The sequence below is a fragment of the Nicotiana sylvestris genome, chromosome 9, assembly GCF_000393655.2.
Source record: "Nicotiana sylvestris chromosome 9, ASM39365v2, whole genome shotgun sequence".
Classification (NCBI taxonomy): Eukaryota; Viridiplantae; Streptophyta; class Magnoliopsida; order Solanales; family Solanaceae; genus Nicotiana; species Nicotiana sylvestris.
In genome coordinates this window covers 142,473,444-142,491,971 of record NC_091065.1, presented here as the reverse complement: position 1 = coordinate 142,491,971, position 18,528 = coordinate 142,473,444, and positions in this window count along the sequence as shown.

Here is an 18,528-nt window from a genome sequence, read left to right as displayed (position 1 = left end):
AGGTCTAATTCGGACTTCTTATCTTATAATATGTGATAAATCAACCTGCTTTAACCTTTTAAGTTTAATCAGACCATAATCAAGACGTGTAAGACATGCTAAACTATATGCTCCCTTTGGTTTAAGGAGGTTTATTTGAGTCGTATCTGTTTACATGTTTTCTCAATACTTGCTATATACGTTTTGATTGTCGCCTTAGAATTTTGTCCTTTAAAACTGCAAAACCTCGTACCCCTCCCTTTTAGGATTAGTAGTCCCAAGTACCTCCGGGAATGATAGGAATGGGGCGGGTAATAGCATGCAATAAGTAACGAAACCATTCCGCGCTTTAATACCTTAACGGGGTGGAAAGGGTAGATATGGATATGATGACCACACGATAACATCTCGTGTAGCCCCTCTTTGAGGAGTGATTACTAGATGTTGTGTGGGGTGATCCATATTATTTGTAAACCTAGGACCCCCCCCCCTCTCCCTTTACTTGTTTATTTTTTCAAAATTTTCAAACTGTTTTCCTCAAAAATTCAGGTTCCTTTTGTTTTCGTTAAACTTTAATCTATTTGCAACGATTACGTGAAAACCCCTTATATTTAAAACTTCTATTTTCCTACTTGTTACTTAAAGTCACAATTGTAGCATGGCCGGGAACCACACTAGTGGATCCTGAAGGGTTCCTAACACCTTCCCCTCGGGATAATTTCTAGCCCTTACCCAATCTCTGGTTTTCTAGATCAATTCCTTCCTAGTGTCCTAATGCACTTTAATCATTAGGTGGAGACTCTCCAATTCAAACCCAATTCCCAAAGGGGAACGAGTTGTCCTCCCAAATGTCCTAAACCTGATTTCACGAGAAAAAGGGGGCGCGACAGCATGGCGACTCTGCTGGGGACATACTTTTAGGTTTTTACCATTTCAGGCTATTACCGTGACTTTACATTTCTTCTGTGCTTTATTTGTTTAATACCTTTAAGCATTTAATTCTTTCTTCTACTGCAAAAACCAACTTGTCTCTTGTTTCTTTCCCTTGTTTCTTTCACTGCTTTCCTTTACTGTACTCCTTTATTACTGTTTTAAATTATTGTAATTATTACTTTATGAACGTGCAAATACGTGAAAACTTGTTTTAATTATTACATAAGCCTGTTTTCAACATCATATTCCACTCGTGCCAAACAAATACCATAGCAACGCTTATAATGAGTGGTTGCGCTCTTCTGATATTATCACCCTTTAAATCCGGCAAAGGCGTATTTTCGGTAAAACCAGTCAATCAACGGTGTAGTCGACAGTTTCGTGCCTTTCCCTCTTGAGTTGTCCGCTCAAGGGTACCAGTCTAATACCCCATAGAAACCTTTCTCTGCTTAATTGTGCATGCATCATGGTCAAACTTAGCCGAGTCAGTTATGTTGTCCGCATAATAACTCTTTAAGACAGCCTCGTCCAAAGTCCACTGGGTTTTCCAAAACCCAAACGGACACTACCACATTCTATGCATTTATTTGGAGAATTAAATGCTTTTATGCCAATTATTGGTATTTAATAGTCGAGTCTGGTGGGTGTAAGGGCCTAACCCTTTTTTGTCTTGCAGAAACATGAGGCCTGAAGTCCCCAGATTCGGCATGGTCACAAACATCCACCCAATATTGCTAAGCTGGTGGGAGGATCTTTATTCCAGTGATCAGACTCTTGTCCGAAAATACCTAGGAAATCTACCTTCTCTCCTGGAGGTCCAACCCAACAACAAAATCATAGAAGCTGCTACTCTGTTCTGGGATTGTGATAGGTCTGTGTTTCGCTTCGGGGAGATTGAGATGACACCCTGCTAGAGGAAATTGGAGGATTGACTGGTATACCATAGGAGACTCCAGGTTTGTTAATGCCGGAAAATCGCGAGGGTAGAGGTTTCCTCAAAATTATGGGCCTAAAGAAGAATCCAGACTTGACATGTTTGAAGGGGTCTTACATTCCCTTTGATTATTTGTACGAAAGGTACGGTCATAGCAAATCCTACCGCACTTATCTAGATGAATTTGCCCTTACATCGTTGGGGCATATTCACCGAAGGGTCTTTGTCTTCATATTCTGTTTCTTGGGGGTGATAGTGTTTCCAATGAAGAAAGTAAGAATCCACACCAGGCTAGCCATGGTCACCAAAAATTTGATGGAGGGAATTGGGAGACAACCATTTAGCATAGCGCCCATGATCATCGCAGAGATATACAGAGCCCTGGAAAAGTGTCAACAAGGAGCCCCACACTTCGAGGGCTGCAACTTGCTACTCCAACTCTGGCTCATGGAACATCTCCAATGGGGTGAATATCGGCAAGAGATTCAGCATAGAGACTGGGATGATCATATAGCCTTCCATCAACCAAGGCGAATGAACTACATGCCCAACATGTTTGCTCAGCCAGAAGATGCCAATGGATAGGTGGAGCTGTTTGAAAATCTGACTGAGGATCAAATACAATGGATGTTCGAGTGGTTCCCTACTGAAGATTTCATCGCCCTATCCAGGGACACACCATTTTTGATACTGATCGGTTTAAGAGGAACCTACCCTTATGTCCCTCTCCGGGTTATGAGACAGGCTGGTAGGAAACAAAAGGGTCGACAAGATGAGTCACTTCCGGGCCGACTTCCAAGCTGATGACAGTCCTTATAAGTGCCAAGCTTAGCATATGTGACATTGCAAGATCATTATCGGGAGAGATACTATCGAGCCAGACAGATACCATGCTGACTGCACCCCATACTATTCAGGATGGCTAGAGGACAATTACAATGGTCTGGGCCAACCTGGGTTTGTTCGAGGTCACAAAATCATCGATGAAAGGGCTGAAGCATAGGTCAAATACAACTAACTGTGCAAGAGGATTCGGGAATATGAAAGCGAGCACCGTGAGATTCAAGAAGCCCACCAAAAACTGATTGAAGAGTAGAAAGACATGGCTGTCAGTGCCAACAAGCGATTAGGATACCTGGAACGAGGTTTAGTGGAGATGGAAAGGAAGTTTCTCAAGAGGATCGAGGACTGCCAGAATGCTGAAGGAAACGAGGGTGGACACCTGGCCAGAGCCTACTTGCTGCTGGGACTTCCCGAGCTGGTGAAGCTGTTCAATGGAGCCAAAGATGCCGAGTCTGGGGAAGGTCCTTCTAGGACCAAATAGATAGGAATTTACCTTTTCGTTTTATAAATGTAATAAGGCCAATGGCCATTAGTGACATTTTTATCTTCTGTTATTTAGTGACGTTTTGGGATTCGTCTTATTTTTATCAATAAAATGAGGCATTTAGAATTATAATTTCTCCAGATCAACTTGTCGCTAGGCCTACCTCGGGCATAACGAGGCTCCCAAATTAGGACACGACTTACATTCTTGCACTACGTGTTTAAATATCACAACATTTCTTTTCATAATCCTCACTGACTTGTTGCCTTTTGTTTTTATTTTTATTTATTCCCCTCCCCAAGGTTAGTTTGTGCACTCTGGCATCATCATCATATTCCACAAGATCCAAGGGCCCTCCACCCACTCATCCTCCTAGCCCCGTTAGAAATAGGAACAAAGGAAAGATGGAAGATTTGAACAACACCAGAAAGGAAAACTCAACTGAACGGGTAGAGGTCACTCATGGTACTCTAGTTCATAAGGAAAGTGCATCCCAGCTTGAACAAAAGCTGCTGAAATTCTAAGAAGAACTTAATCAGGTCCGGAACTTGGCGAGCTTATCATTTTCCCTCACCACCCCAGATGTCAATTTTCCTAACTCTCAGAACCCTACACCTCCACAAAACATCCCAAAACCACAAAACCATCCCGCTCCTCACCACCACTTCAACACATGTCATACTTCCAACAATACTCCACTACTTATCCCAGAACCAGTGAACTCCACAAATGACCATTTTCACACTCATAACACCCCCATCTACGTCGAAAGCATGCCGCACTCCACCCAACCCATTTCAAGTACACCCGAGTCTAATGATAAAGACTCACCCATCAGGAGTCTGGCTGAAGAGCTTAAGAAGTTGACTAGCCGAATTCAGGGCGTCGAAGGAAGCAAAGGAATTGAGGGGCTAAACTATGAAGATCTTTGCATACAACTCGATGATGAACTGCCTGAGGGGTACAAACCTCCAAAGTTCGAGATGTTTGATGGTACAGGAGATCCGAGAGTTCATTTGAGAACATACTGCGACAAGCTGGTCGAAGTAGGAAAGGACGAAAGGATCCGCATGAAACTCTTCATGAGGAGTCTAAAGGGAGATGCTCTACCTTGGTACATTAGCCAAGATCCGAAGAAGTGGTCGAACTGGGTAAGCATGGCGTCCGATTTCATGGGGAGGTTTAGGTTCAACACAAAAAATGCGCCAGATGTGTTCTACATCCAGAACCTAAAGAAGAAACCCACGGAAACATTTCGCGAGTATGCCACTCACTGGAGGTCAAAAGCTGCCAAAGTCAGGCCTGCTCTAGAGGAAGAACAAATGAATAGGTTTTTCGTCCGAGCTCAAGACCCCCAGTACTATGAAAGGTTGATGCTGATTGAAAGCCAGAAATTTTCCGACATCATCAAGTTGGGTGAGAGGATCGAGGAAGGCATCAAAAGTGGTATGGTCACAAACTTTGAGGCTTTGCAGGCTACCAACAAGGATCTACTGTCTGGTGGCACGACCAAGAAAAGGGACGTGAGTGCCGTGATGGTTGCACAGAGAACCAAGTCCCCTATCAAATACTAAACCTACCCAATGCCTACACTCACATGTCAACCTACCCTAAATTACCAAGCACCCTCACCCTCTTACCAAACTCCACCACCTACTTACCAATCACCTCCACCTCCCACATATCAGCCTACTTCACCCAGATTTTCCCAATCCGCACGTGTCTACCAAGCCTACAATACTCAACCCTCTCACTATCAATCACCTCCCACTCGCCAAAACTTTCCTAGACCCCGACCAAATTTCGACCGTAGACCTCCCAAACAATATACCGCCATTGCCGAACCAATTGACCAGCTGTATGAAAGGCTCAAAGCTGCTGGTTATGTCACCCCATCCCCGCTATAACTCCTGAAAACCCTTCCCAATGGGTCAATCCTAATAAATCTTATGCATACCATTCCGGCATGAAAGGGCATACTATTGATGAATGCCGCTCTCTGAAAGATAAAATCCAAGCACTGATTGATAACAAGATTATTGTGTCAAAGGAGCCCGCTCCGAATGTCTAATATAACCCTCTACCAGACCACACAGGTGGAGGCGTTCACATGATTGAAATAGAGGATGACTGGGACCCTAAGGGGTCAATAGGTTTGATCACAGAAGGCGACGATCCAAAGAAACCAACATCCGATTGTAGTCCAGATTCAGCCTTCTGGGGACGCTGAGGTGAACATGTCCATACCACTTGAGTTTGAAACACCATCCTCTGCAAAGACTCCAGCATCGATCGAGGTCGAGTTTGGGTCCCCGGCAAATGTACCTAAACCATTTGAAGTTGCGGTCTTACCTTCCAAAATACAGGCTCCGTTTGGAGTAAAGGTGCCCATTCCAGTAGCAATGTCGCCTATAACGCCATTCCATAAAAATACCATACCTTGGGACTACACAGCCGAGGCAAGAAGAAAAGGGAAAGCCAAATTCGGAGAAGCAGTCGTGGCACAGGGTATAACAAGAACCGACAGAGTATACACCCTGGAACATTTGGCTGAATCAATCAAGTAGGCCTCTGGACGGACAACCATCACTGAAGCTGGGCCCGATGATCTCTGGAGAAAAATACAAGCAAAGGAGTACTCAGTCATCGATCAGTTGAACAAAACACCAGCATAGATCTCTATCCTAGCTTTGCTGCAAAGCTCTGATGCACATAGGAACGTCTTGTTGAAGGTGCTGAGTGAGGCATATGTACCGAGCAACATCATTGGAGGAGAAATGGCAAACATGGTAGGGCAGGTATTGGAGAGTCACAAGATCACTTTTCATGAAGATGAGTTGCCACCAGAAGGGTTGAGTCACAACAAGGCGTTGCACATCACTGTGCAATGCGAGGATTATTTCATCACCAGAATCCTGATTGACGGTGGGTCCAGCCTCAATATTTGTCCATTGGTAACACTCAGAACATTGGGAAAGAGTCTGCATGAGATCAAGGACGGGGCCATCAACGTCAAAGCTTTCGATGGTTCCGAAAGGTCCACTATTGGGGAAATTAGCTTGTGTTTGCAGATGGGGCCTACTTGGTTTGATGTTGAATTTCAAGTAATAGATGTGCCGGCATCTTACAACTTGCTATTGGGACGGTCGTGGATTCATGCCGCTAGGGCCGTAGCATCAACACTGCATCATGCGGTAACATTTGAGTGGAACCACCAAGAGGTGATCATTCATGAAGACTGTAGCAATCTCATATACAATCGCCAAACCATCTCAGCGATTGAAGGAAGGAGAAAGATAGGCGGGGAAACCTATCACCACATCGAGCGAGTCAATGCCGTTGACAAAGACAAATGGTGGGACAACAAAATTGAAAGCATATTGAACTAGAGCGGATATGAGCCTGGCAAGGGACTTGGCAAGAACCTCCACGGAATCGCCAAGCCGATCAAACTGAAGAAACATGGCACCACTTTCGGTCTAGGATACGAGTATACTTGGAAGGAATTCAACAACTGGTCGCCACCATGGCGCGGCCCCTACTACCCACTGGAGCAGCCGATACCCCATTTAGAATGGACTTTCCAGCCAGCCGATGTTATATATGGGTCGGAAAAAGATGAAGCACTGGCAGCAATGAGGAATTTATTCGTGAAAGATGATGACATGGATTGTTGTGTCATTTTCAAGGAGGAGGGGGAGGAAGACCCTTCTATACAAGCCATAAGCCGAGGAGCATGCCTCAACAATTGGACCATTAGAACTACTAGAGCCCGAAAAGCCTCGGGGTAGCAAGGCTGAACAAAGCATCATGCACTATCTTTCATTTTTACTAGTTGATTTTCCTTTCGCATTTTTGAATTTTCGCAATAAGATCTTCAATATTCAAAATAGTTATGGAATTTAGCAAAACATTTCAATTTTCCCTATAAATCTTACTCTTATTATTTTTCTCTCATTACTTTACTCATACATCATTACTATTACTTATCTTGATGAACCAATGACTGTGACATGCAACGAGACAACGCAACAAACGAACATAGATTCAGAGGAAGATAACATACCAGAAGAGATTGTTAAAGAGGTTGAAAATTTTGAGAACAGACCTAAGTCCAACCTGGATGAGACCGAGATTGTTAACCTGGGAGATGCAGAGAACGTCAAAGAAATGAGAATCAGTGTCCACTTATCGCCATCAGAAAAGAAGCAATACACAGAATTTCTAAAGGAATATGAAGACATATTCGCTTGGTCGTATGATGACATGACTGGTCTAAATACATCTATTGTGGCTCACAAACTGCCAACTGATCCGACATGTCCACCGGTAAAGCAGAAGCTCAGAAAGTTCAAGCCTGACATGAGTTTGAAAATCAAGGAAGAAGTCACTAAGCAAGTCAAAGCTAAGGTTCTCAGGGTAGTTGAATATCCGACATGGTTAGCCAACATCGTGCCAGTGCCGAAGAAGGACGGGAAGGTCAGAGTCTGTGTCGACTACCAGGATCTCAACCGGGCCAGTCCAAAAGACGACTTCCCCTTGCCAAACATACACATCCTGATTGACAATTGCGCCAAGCACGAGTTGCAGTCATTCGTTGATTGTTTTGCTAGGTATCATCAGATCTGGATGGATGAAGAAGACGCTAAGAAAACGGCTTTCATTACGCCGTAGGGAATGTACTGTTACAAGATGATGTTGTTCGGGCTAAAGAATGCTGGGGCCGCCTACATGAGGGCCATGACTACCATTTTCCATGATATGATACATAAAGAGATCGAAGTGTATGTAGATGATGTCATCATTGAATCCAAGATCGCCACTTTTATTTACTTCTTGCATGGCTGAAAGATCGCCGCCTTCATTTACTTCTTGCATGGCTGAAAGATCGCCACCCTCATTTACTTCTTGCACGGCTGAAAGATCGTCACCTTCATTTACTTCTTGCATGGCTGAAAGATCGCCACCTCATTTACATTTACATGGCTGAAAGATCGGCACCCTACTACATCTCATGGGCTAAAAGATCACCAAATTATCCGAGGGCATCATCGTTCAGAGGCACCATTTGCATAGCCCGAGAACACCATGTCATGGCCCGAGGATCCCTTTTAATATTTTGCATATCATTATTCAAAGGCATCATGGTTTGGAGGCATCATCCTCATAGCCCGAGAGCATCATTTCATGGCTCGTGAATCCTTTATTATACGCTTCATGGCCCAGGACATCATGGTCTAAGGACGTCATCCTAACCGTCCAAAGACAGCATTCATGGTCCAACGGGAACTTGCATCATGTTTAAAATTACGCATAATATACACTTGTATTGATTATTTGCAAGTAAACCGGCGAGCAACTCCCGTCTCAGCAGGAGCAACCCCGCTCCAATTCCCACAGCTCTACCATCTATACCAACCCGAATATCTCGTCCGTTCTTGAAAAATCTCCATCGGCATATTCCGCCGATGAATCCTGAACTACATATGGCATGATTCCTATAAGACCAAGGATATGTAGGCAGCTCAGGAACCAGAGCACGGTCAACCTCTTCAAACCATTTCGCTCGGTCAAATTGGCCATCACATCTTTACCCGACAACTCTTTTATCCTTCCCGGGTAAAGAGGGGCAGCTGTTGATACCCAATTTTTTCCTATGCATTTTATATATGCAAAATACTTTCAAAATAGCATATATATATGCATATATAATATGCCCAAGTGTTTTAGTATTTTTTCCTAATTTTTAAAAAAAAAATTAAATCAATTTATTGCCCATTTTAGCAGTACAAAAACTAATAGTTATTTCCAAAATCATCATTTTGGTGAATAACTTATTTTATTCTCACATTTATACCAAAATATAGCTAAGGTAATTTTTACGCATTTTTACAAATTTATTTAGTATTTTAAAGCTAAATTGCATATGATTGCAATTTTAGCCTATCTTAAGATTTAATTATGTTTATAATTACAAAATTAATTCTAGTATTCTTAATTTAATATTTATTATTTATTAATTAATTTAGTACTTTTATTTTGTTTTCAGAAATCATTTTACTATTTTTATAAAAATAAAAGGGAAAAGTGGTTATTTAAACACTAGCCCTATTTCATTTCAGTTATAGCCTAAAATCAACCCCAATTAACCCCAATTTCAATATCAAATGGGCCAAGCCAATTCCTAAAATGACCCGCCCCTAACCCGCTTATCCAACCCGCCCGGTTTCCCCTTTTGATCCAGGTCGTTGATCATTTCTATCAACGGCCAGAATTTTTCCTTTCCTTTTTAATTCCCAAACACCCCCAACCCTATCCCATTTCTCACCAACAGCCGCCTCTGAATCCTCTCATCTCTCAAACTCTCTCGAAGGTTCTTGAAACCCCAATCATCTCCTACTGTCTTCTACATTCAGCTCACCGGAATCCATGGCCTCTTAGGCCATGGATGGCTTAAACTCATCTCCCTCTACTCTTAAACACTTGGTGTTCGAAATTTCGAGGTTTGACCTCAATGGTGTCCGTTCAGATCCTCTCCGATTTGAGGTTCTATGGCCTCTCCGGCCTTGCTCCGGCATGTCCAAGCATTATGAGCCTATTTCTGACTTATCCGACTCAGATCAGACCTTTTCCAAGACTTTCTCGCTTTAGGGTTCCTATGAAACCCTAGCTATTCGAGGATTTCTCTGATTGTTTTCTTAAATCTGTTCTATATCTGTGCTCTACTTGAGTTTTTAAACGTTTTCCTAATTATTCTTTCAAAAATCACTTCTTTCCGATTTAGGGTTTTTCTGAAAAGCTCAAAATGTTTCTCTGACTTTTCTTCTTCTTTTCTTTGTGTGTATTTGTCTATATTATGTTCTGATGTTTTCTTTTCTACCACGCATGTTCTTCTACTATGTTCTTATGTTTTCCTTTATCATGCATGTTCTTCTGTGCTTTGTTTTTCTACTGTGTTTTGTACTATGATCGCATGTTTATCTTGTTGTATCTTCCTATATGATCTTTTGCTATGCTTTTCCGGTATTTTTGTGTTCTTCTAATGTATGTATGTCCTACTGAGTTCTTAAGTTTTGTTTGCCTTCTACTGAATTCTATTTAAGTCCCTTCTAAAAGGTTTTCTTAAACATGTTTCTTCTACTGTCGTGACTATTCTCTCATTATGCTCCTACGCTGTCTGCTTCAAATATTATTTGTATCTGCTTGTCTTCTCATGAGATCCTGAAAGGAAATCTCTGAGCCGGTTGCCTCCTCATCTCTGTATTTGACTCAAGTCGGAAACCCTAGAATTTGGGGGTTTCCTCCGAGTTTGGTCATATGATCAAACTAGGGTTCTATTTGAGGACCCTTGGCTCTTTCAGCCTTATTTCTGGGTCTATAAACTAAGTATGAACTTCTTTTGTTTGCACATAATTCTGATTCTTCTACACTAGACTCTTCTGAATAGCATGACAAATTTCTTCATGTTTAACGTGTCTGTATGTTTTTATATATGAGGAATATTTCTTCAGAATGGTTTTCCAACTTGTAATTGATTCAGAATTCCTTTTAATAAGTCTAATTGATTGGCACTGATTTTCCTTAAGTTGAAATCTTTCCCATCTTTCTGACTTGGTTCATTCATACAAAATCTTCAATTTTCGATTTTCTTGGCTGTTAACTAATTTCCTTTCCTTATTTGCACAAACCGTGTGTTGTCAAGTCCCTGTCCTTAAATAGACCTTTATGTATTTACCCCTTTAATGCTGATTTGAAAAAGTGTTTGATGAATCTATTTCCTTAATTAGTTTTGCCCGTTTGAAATCAGAATCCCTTAATTAGGGGGAAACCTTGTGTAATTGATTTTCAAACTATTTCCTTACCTATTTCTGCTTGTTTTCTACACTATAAAAGGGCACGACCCTTCTGCACTTTAACAGACCTTCAGTTCACCACTTTTACACTTCATACTTCACCCTTACAACCTCACAATTCTTTTCTAAGATCATAGCATTCTGACTGCCATTTTGCACTTTGGCTTTGCAAGACTACTGCTTTCTTTCACTTGTTTCTTTGAGACTGGTATGTTCTAGTTTTAGCCGCCTTATCATCCCAATATGTTCACTTATAGCCTTTACATCTATGTCTACTTTACTGTCTATATAGAGTTGAATGTTTAATTAGCATGTTAATTTCTTTTACTTGTTTATGCTATGAATCCCTGTACCCATATTCCCCTCTATGTGATTTGAGTTGTAGTTCATGACATGACAATATGCAAGTTATTGTTCATGTCTGGACCTGATCCCTTAGAGGATCCTGACTCCTAAAACAATGTGTTCTAACAGGTTTGTGGGGTGTGCCAGCACTTCCCATTGCTAGGTATGCCCACTAGCCTGTCCCTGTTTCTCTAACACTTCCCCTTTCCCCTTTTCAAACTCTGCACTCACACTTACTCTTAGCTTCTAAGCTCTCCCCCCCCTCCTGTAAGCCTTGCCTTGGTACCTTGAGTTCCCTCTGAACTTGGATACTTGAGGGCTGGCCCTTCCACACTGCATTATGTTCTTAATCCTATATGTGTTTCGGTGTGAGCACTTCCCGTAGTCCATTTGAGGCTCTTAGGGAACTCTGACACATCCAAATAAGAGAAAGGCTTGGGATCCTGATCTTTGGAGTTGGTTCATCTCATATTTCAGACCTGGAGTGTGAATTAGGCTCCCATTGGTTGTACTTTAATTTCTGATGTAATTTTGCTTTTCTTATTCATTCTGGGCTGTAATAGTTTGTAATAACTATTAAGGCTATTAGTGAATAAGTGAGGGTCAATCGTGCATGCAAAGGGGTAGATACCATGTTCATAGGGGATTACTATACTTCTGCATTCACATATCCCACTTTCATCTTTTGCACTTCTGTATTTCATATAGATACCATGTCTATAAGTTTTTTGCACTTCTGCATTTCATATAGATACCATGTCTATAAGTTTTTGCACTTCTGCATTACATAGAGACCATGTCTATAGGTTTCTACACTTCTGCATTATATAGAGACCATGTCTATAGGTTTCTGCACTTCTACATTATCATATAGATAATATGCCTATAGGACTTCGTACATTTTGCACCTACATCTGTCACTAGGAAAATGAGTTTATAGGCTTAAACAATCGACTGCATATAGATGACCTGCCTATAGGATTCCTGTACACCAATGACGGTGTTTTAAATTAACAACGCCTAGAAAATATGCATATAGGAACTATCAATCAAATCTGAATCGCCTCACTCGTTTTAAGTTTAATCTGCAAAACTTGGTAAAAACTGGCAACCTTCATGTAATCAGTTTACTGCTTTATTTCTGAAACTTATAGATATCATGCCTATAGGTTTCGCCCAACACCTAGGCAAGCTTTAGGGTAAAAGCTATAACTGCGCTAGTCTTTGATAATTACAACCAGCGGGCAGGTCTAATTCGGACTTCTTATCTGAAAATATGTGATAAATCAGCCTGCTTTAACCTTTTAAGTTTAATCAGACCATAATCAGTACGTGTAAGACATGCTAAAACTATATGCTCTCTTTGGTTTAAGGAGGTTTATTTGAGTCGTATCTGTTTACATGCTTTCTCAATACTTGCTATATATGTTTTGATTGTTGCCTTAGAATTTTGTCCTTTAAAACTGCAAAACCTCATACCCCTCCTTTTTAGGATTAGTAGTCCCAAGTACCTCTGGGACTGATAGGAATGGAGCGGGTAATAGCATGCAATAAGTAACGAAACCATTCCGCACTTTAATACATTAACGGGGTGGAAAGGGTAGATATGGATATGATGACCACACGATAACATCTCGTGTAGCCCCTCTTTGAGGAGTGATTACCGGATGTTGTGTGGGGTGATCCATATTATTTGTAAACCTAGGACCCCCCCTCTCCCTTTACTTGTTTATTTTTTCAGAATTTTCAAACCGTTTTCCTTAAAAATTCAGCTTCCTTTTGTTTTCTTTAAACTTTAATCTATTTGCAACCATTACGTGAAAACCCCTTATATTTAAAACTTCTATTCGCCTACTTGTTACTTAAAGTCACAATGTAGCATGGCCGAGAACCACACTAATGGATCCTGAGTGGTGCCTAACACCTTTCCCTCGGAATAATTTCTAGCCCTTACCCAATCTCTGGTTTTCTAGATCAATTCCTTCCTAGTGTCCTAATGCACTTTAATCATTAGGTGGCGACTCTCCAATTCAAACCCAATTCCCAAAGGGGAACGAGTTGTCTTCCCAAATGTCCTAAACCCTATTTCGTTAGAAAAAGGGGGCGTGACAACCTTCACCTTGTCTAAGACATCCTGCACCAAGTATGTACCCAATAGCCTAGCCTCGCCCGGCTCAAACCAACCAACTATAGATCTACATTGTCTCCCATACAAAGCCTTGTATAGAGCCATCTGAATACTCGACTGGTAGTTGTTGTTATAAACAAACTCTGCGAGTGGTAAAAACTGATCCCATGACCCTCCAAAATCAATGACACAAGCGCACAACATGTCCTCCAATATCTGAATAGTGTGCTAGGACTGCCCGTCCGTCTGAGGGTGAAAAGTCATGCTTAACTCAACCTGAGTACCTAACTCTCACTATAAAGACCTCCAAAATTGTGAAGTAAACTGAGTACCTCTATCCGAAATGATGGAAATTGGGACACCGTGCAATCGAACAATCTCCCGAATATATATCTCTGCCAACCACTCTGAAGAATAGGTAGTACACAAAGGGATGAAGTGGGACTTGGTCAGACGATCCACAATCACCCAAATAGCATCGAACTTCTTCAAAGTCCGTGGGAGCCCAACTACAAAGTCCATGGTGATCCGCTCCCACTTCCACTCAGGAATATCTATCTGCTGAAGCAAGCCACCCGATCTCTGATGCTCATATTTCACCTGCTGGCAATTGAGACACCGAGCTACAAATTCCATAATATCCTTCTTCATTCTCCTCCACCAATAATGTTGTCTCAGATCCTGATACATCTTCGTGGCACCTGGGTGAATAGAATACCACGAGTTATGAGCCTCCCCTAGAATCAACTCCCAAAGTCCATCCATATTGGGCACACATATCCGGCCATGTATCCTCAACACCCCATCATCATCAATAGTCACATCTTTGGCATCATCGTACTGAACTCTGTCCTTTAGGACAAGCAAATAAGGATCATCATACTGATGCTCTCTGATGCGATCAAATGAGGAAGACCGAGAAATCACACAAGCCAATACCCGACTGGGCTCCGAAATATCTAACCTCACAAACCGATTGGCTAAGGCCTGAATATCAACTACAAGGGGTCTCTCGCTAACTGGAATATATGTCAAACTCCCCATACTCACCGCCTTCCTACTCTCAAGGCGTCGACCACCACATTGGCATTCCCCGGATGGTATAAAATAGTGATATCATAGTTTTTTAGTAGCTCCAACCATCTCCGCTGCCTCAAATTGAGGTCCTTCTTCTTGAACAAGTGTTGAAGGCTATGATAATCAATAAACACCATGCAAGGCACACCATACAGATAATGTCTCCAAATCTTCAACGCATGAATAATGGCAGCCAACTCCAAATCATGAATAGGGTAGTTCTTCTCATAGGGCTTCAACTGACGAGAAGCATAAGCAATAACTCTATCCTCCTGCATCAACACACACCCAATACAACCTCTCGAAGCATCACAATACATGATATATGAACCTGAAACTAATGGCAAAACTAACACTGGAGTTCTGGTCAAGGCAGTCTTGAGCTTCTGAAAGCTCGCCTCACACTCATCCGACCACATGAATAGAGCACCCTTCTGAGTCAACTTGGTCAAGGGCGATGTTATAGATGAAAATCCCTGAATGAATCAGCGGTAATAGCCTGCCAAACCAAGGAAGTTGTGAATCTCTATGGTTGAGGATGGTCTAGGCCAACTCTGAACCGCCTCTATCTTCTTTAGATCAACCTGAATACCCTCACTGGACACCACGTGCCCCAAGAAAGCCACTGAACTGAGCCAAAACTCACACTTGGAGAACTTTGCATAAAGCTTCTCCCCCCTCAATCGAGTCGAGATAAGGTCGAAACACGTTGTTCATCAAATGCATGAACGTTGTTGGGGCATTAGTCAGCCCAAAAGACATCACAAGGAACTCATAATGACCATATCTAGTCCTGAAAGTTGTCTTAAGAATATTCGAGTCCCTGATCTTAAACTGGTGATAACCTGAACGGAGATCAATCTTGGAGAACACCCTCACTCCCTGAAGCTGGTCGAATAAATCATCAATGCAAGGCAGAGGGTACTTGTTCTTAATGGTAACCTTGTTCAACTGCCTATAATCAATGCACATCCTCATAGTGTCATCCTTCTTCTTCACAAATAGAATAGGATCACCCTACGGTGAAACACTAGGCCGAATAAACCCCTTATCAAGGAGTTCCTGAAGCTGCTCCTTGAACTCCTTCAACTCCGCTAGTGCCATACGATACGGTGGAATAGAAATGGGCTGAGTGCCCAGCACCAGATCAATACCGAAATCAATATCCATGTCTGGTGGCATGCCCAGCAGGTCTACAGGAAACACATCGGCAAAATCCCTCACAACTGGAACAAAGTCAATGCTGGGAGTCTCTGCAATGACATCCCTCACAAATGCTAAGTATGAAAGACAACCCTTCCCAACCATTCACTGGGCCTTTAGAAATGAAATCACCCTACTAGGAACATAATCAGTCGAACCTCACCACTCTATCTATGGCAACCCCGGCATAGCCAACGTCACTGCCTTAGCATGACAGTCCAAAATAGCATGACATAGAGATAACCAATCCATGCATAATATCACATCAAAATCAACCATGCTAAGCAACAAGAGATCCATCTGGGTATTTAAACGCCTAATAGTCACTACACACGACCGATATACATGGTCCACAATAATAGTATCGCCCACCGGAGTAGAGACATGAACAGATGAAATAAGAGACTCGTGGGGCATATCCAAATAATGGGCAAAATATGATGATACATAAGAAAAGGTGGAACCGGGATCAAATAATACAGAGGCATCTTTGTGGCAAACTAAAATAATCCTTATGATCACAGCATCTGACGCAATAGCATCTGGTCTGGTTGGGAGGGCATAGAAATGGGCCTGACCACTACCTGATCGACCTTCCCCTCTAGGGTGACCCCTAGCTGACTGACCTCCACCCCGAGTTGACTGAGTCGGTGGGGAAGTAAGTGGTGCTAAAGCCGAAGGCTAACTCCTCTACTAGGATGAACCTCCCGAAAGACAGGAAAAGAACCTCTTGATATGACCCAAGTCTCCACACTCGAAGCAACCCCTCGTAGCAAGTGGTGGTGGGGACTGAAGGGAGCCTCGTGCACCGGGATGCCCACTAGAAGAACCCGGCATAGATGAGCCCTGAACTGATGGTGCCTGAGTCGAACTCTGAGCTGGAAGGGCATTGAGAGACGAGTGAACCTGATGTGAACTATGAGAACCATGGCTAGATGACCCACCACGGTGACCTGAACGGGCTGGCTGAGCATGCCTGAACGAACGACCTCTACCGTGCTGAAACTGGCCTCCCGAAGAAGAACCCCCAAAACGATCAGATCCCCGAGGCCTCTTGGCCTCCCTCTCCTCTCGCTCTTGGCAATGAACTGACTCAATCTCTCTAGCAATGTCAACCACCTCATCATAAGAAGCACTAGATACTCTCTCTTTCTCTCTCTCTCTGGTCAAGAAAATCCATAGCTGATAGTTGAGGCCATCAATGAACCTCCTAATCCTTGCCCTATCCATGGGAACTATCCAAATAGCATGACGGGCCAACTTGGAGAACCTCATCTTATACTGCGTCACGGACAGGCCCTCCTAACGAAGCTGCTCGAACTCCTTGCGCAGCTACTCCCTATGGGAATGCAGTACATACTTCTCTAGGAAGAAAATGGAGAACTGATGCAAGGTAAGGGGCGGTGCACCAACAGGCCTACGCCTCTCATAAGCCTCCCACAAAGTGAAGGCAGCCCCAGAAAACTGAAAAGTAGTAAATAGAATACCCGCTGTACGCAACATCCTCTGACAATTATCCAAGAAACCATGGGCATCCTCGCCCTCTGCATCACTGAAAGTCGGAGGCTAAAGTCTACCAAACCTCTCCAATCGACGCTGCTCGTCATCAGGCATAACTCAAACCACAAAATTCTGAGCAGGTGTAACCGGCTGGGCTAGTGGTGCCTCCGGTGTCTGAAGTCCCTGAACAACCTGTCACACCTCATTTTTACTACCTCGAGATGGTATAAGGGAGTTTTTTCCAACTTAAAGTGACAATCGAAATGGGATTCATTTTATTCAAAATTCAGAGTCTCCACTTGGGATAATTTATGGTATCCCAAGTCACCGGTTCAAATCCCGAATTGAGGAAAGATTGACTCTAATTATGGTTCGCGAACACAGAAATCCGGGTATTGAATTTTGTTAATCCGGGAGAAGGGGTTAGGCATTCCCGAGTTCCGTGGTTTTAGTACGGTCGCTCAACTATTAATAATTGGCCTCATAATCTGATTAAATATACATTTTAAGCCTATGTGCCCTTTTCAAATTTTAGCCGCTTTTAATATTTCAGGAAAATTCAAGGTTATTTAAAATGCATCATAAGCCACACTATATGAAATGCACCCGCGGCTCACGATATGTTCTATTTAACTTTGTTGGAAATTAGAATCGGGTCACATGAAATGTAACCCCGGATTTTAGAAATTGTGTGTCACAACTACGTCACGGGAACCGTACTCGTAGCTATGACACTTTATTTAATTAACGCGCCTAAAGCAAACTACGAGAATTCAAATATTATTCAATTGAAGCTAGCATCAATTAACAACCCCATTTACACTAATATTTGTAAGGTCTCAAAAATAGGAAATAAAATTTGTTCAAGGTCTTATGAGATTACTAAGCTTAGACTACTCAAGCTCGAAATTAAAAGAGCAAAATAAGAAACAGAAGACCTAACACATTTTGAATTCATCCAAACCCCATCACAAAAAATTCATTAAAAGAAACTTAGGGAAAGACAATAACTGAAAGCCATAAACCAAATCAATATGAATCAACCAAACCTTAACCAATCTTACAATGCTCTTCCAATGCTTATATTCATCGTAAATAACAGTAAAACAAAATAGAAAAGAAAAAAAAGGAAATATTCATCATTAATTCTTAAGTTTGTGATCAAACATGAAGATTTAAGAATTATAGAAATAATTTTTGGTAGTCAATATACTAATTAAACCCGAATGACTTAGTATCTTAAACGAAA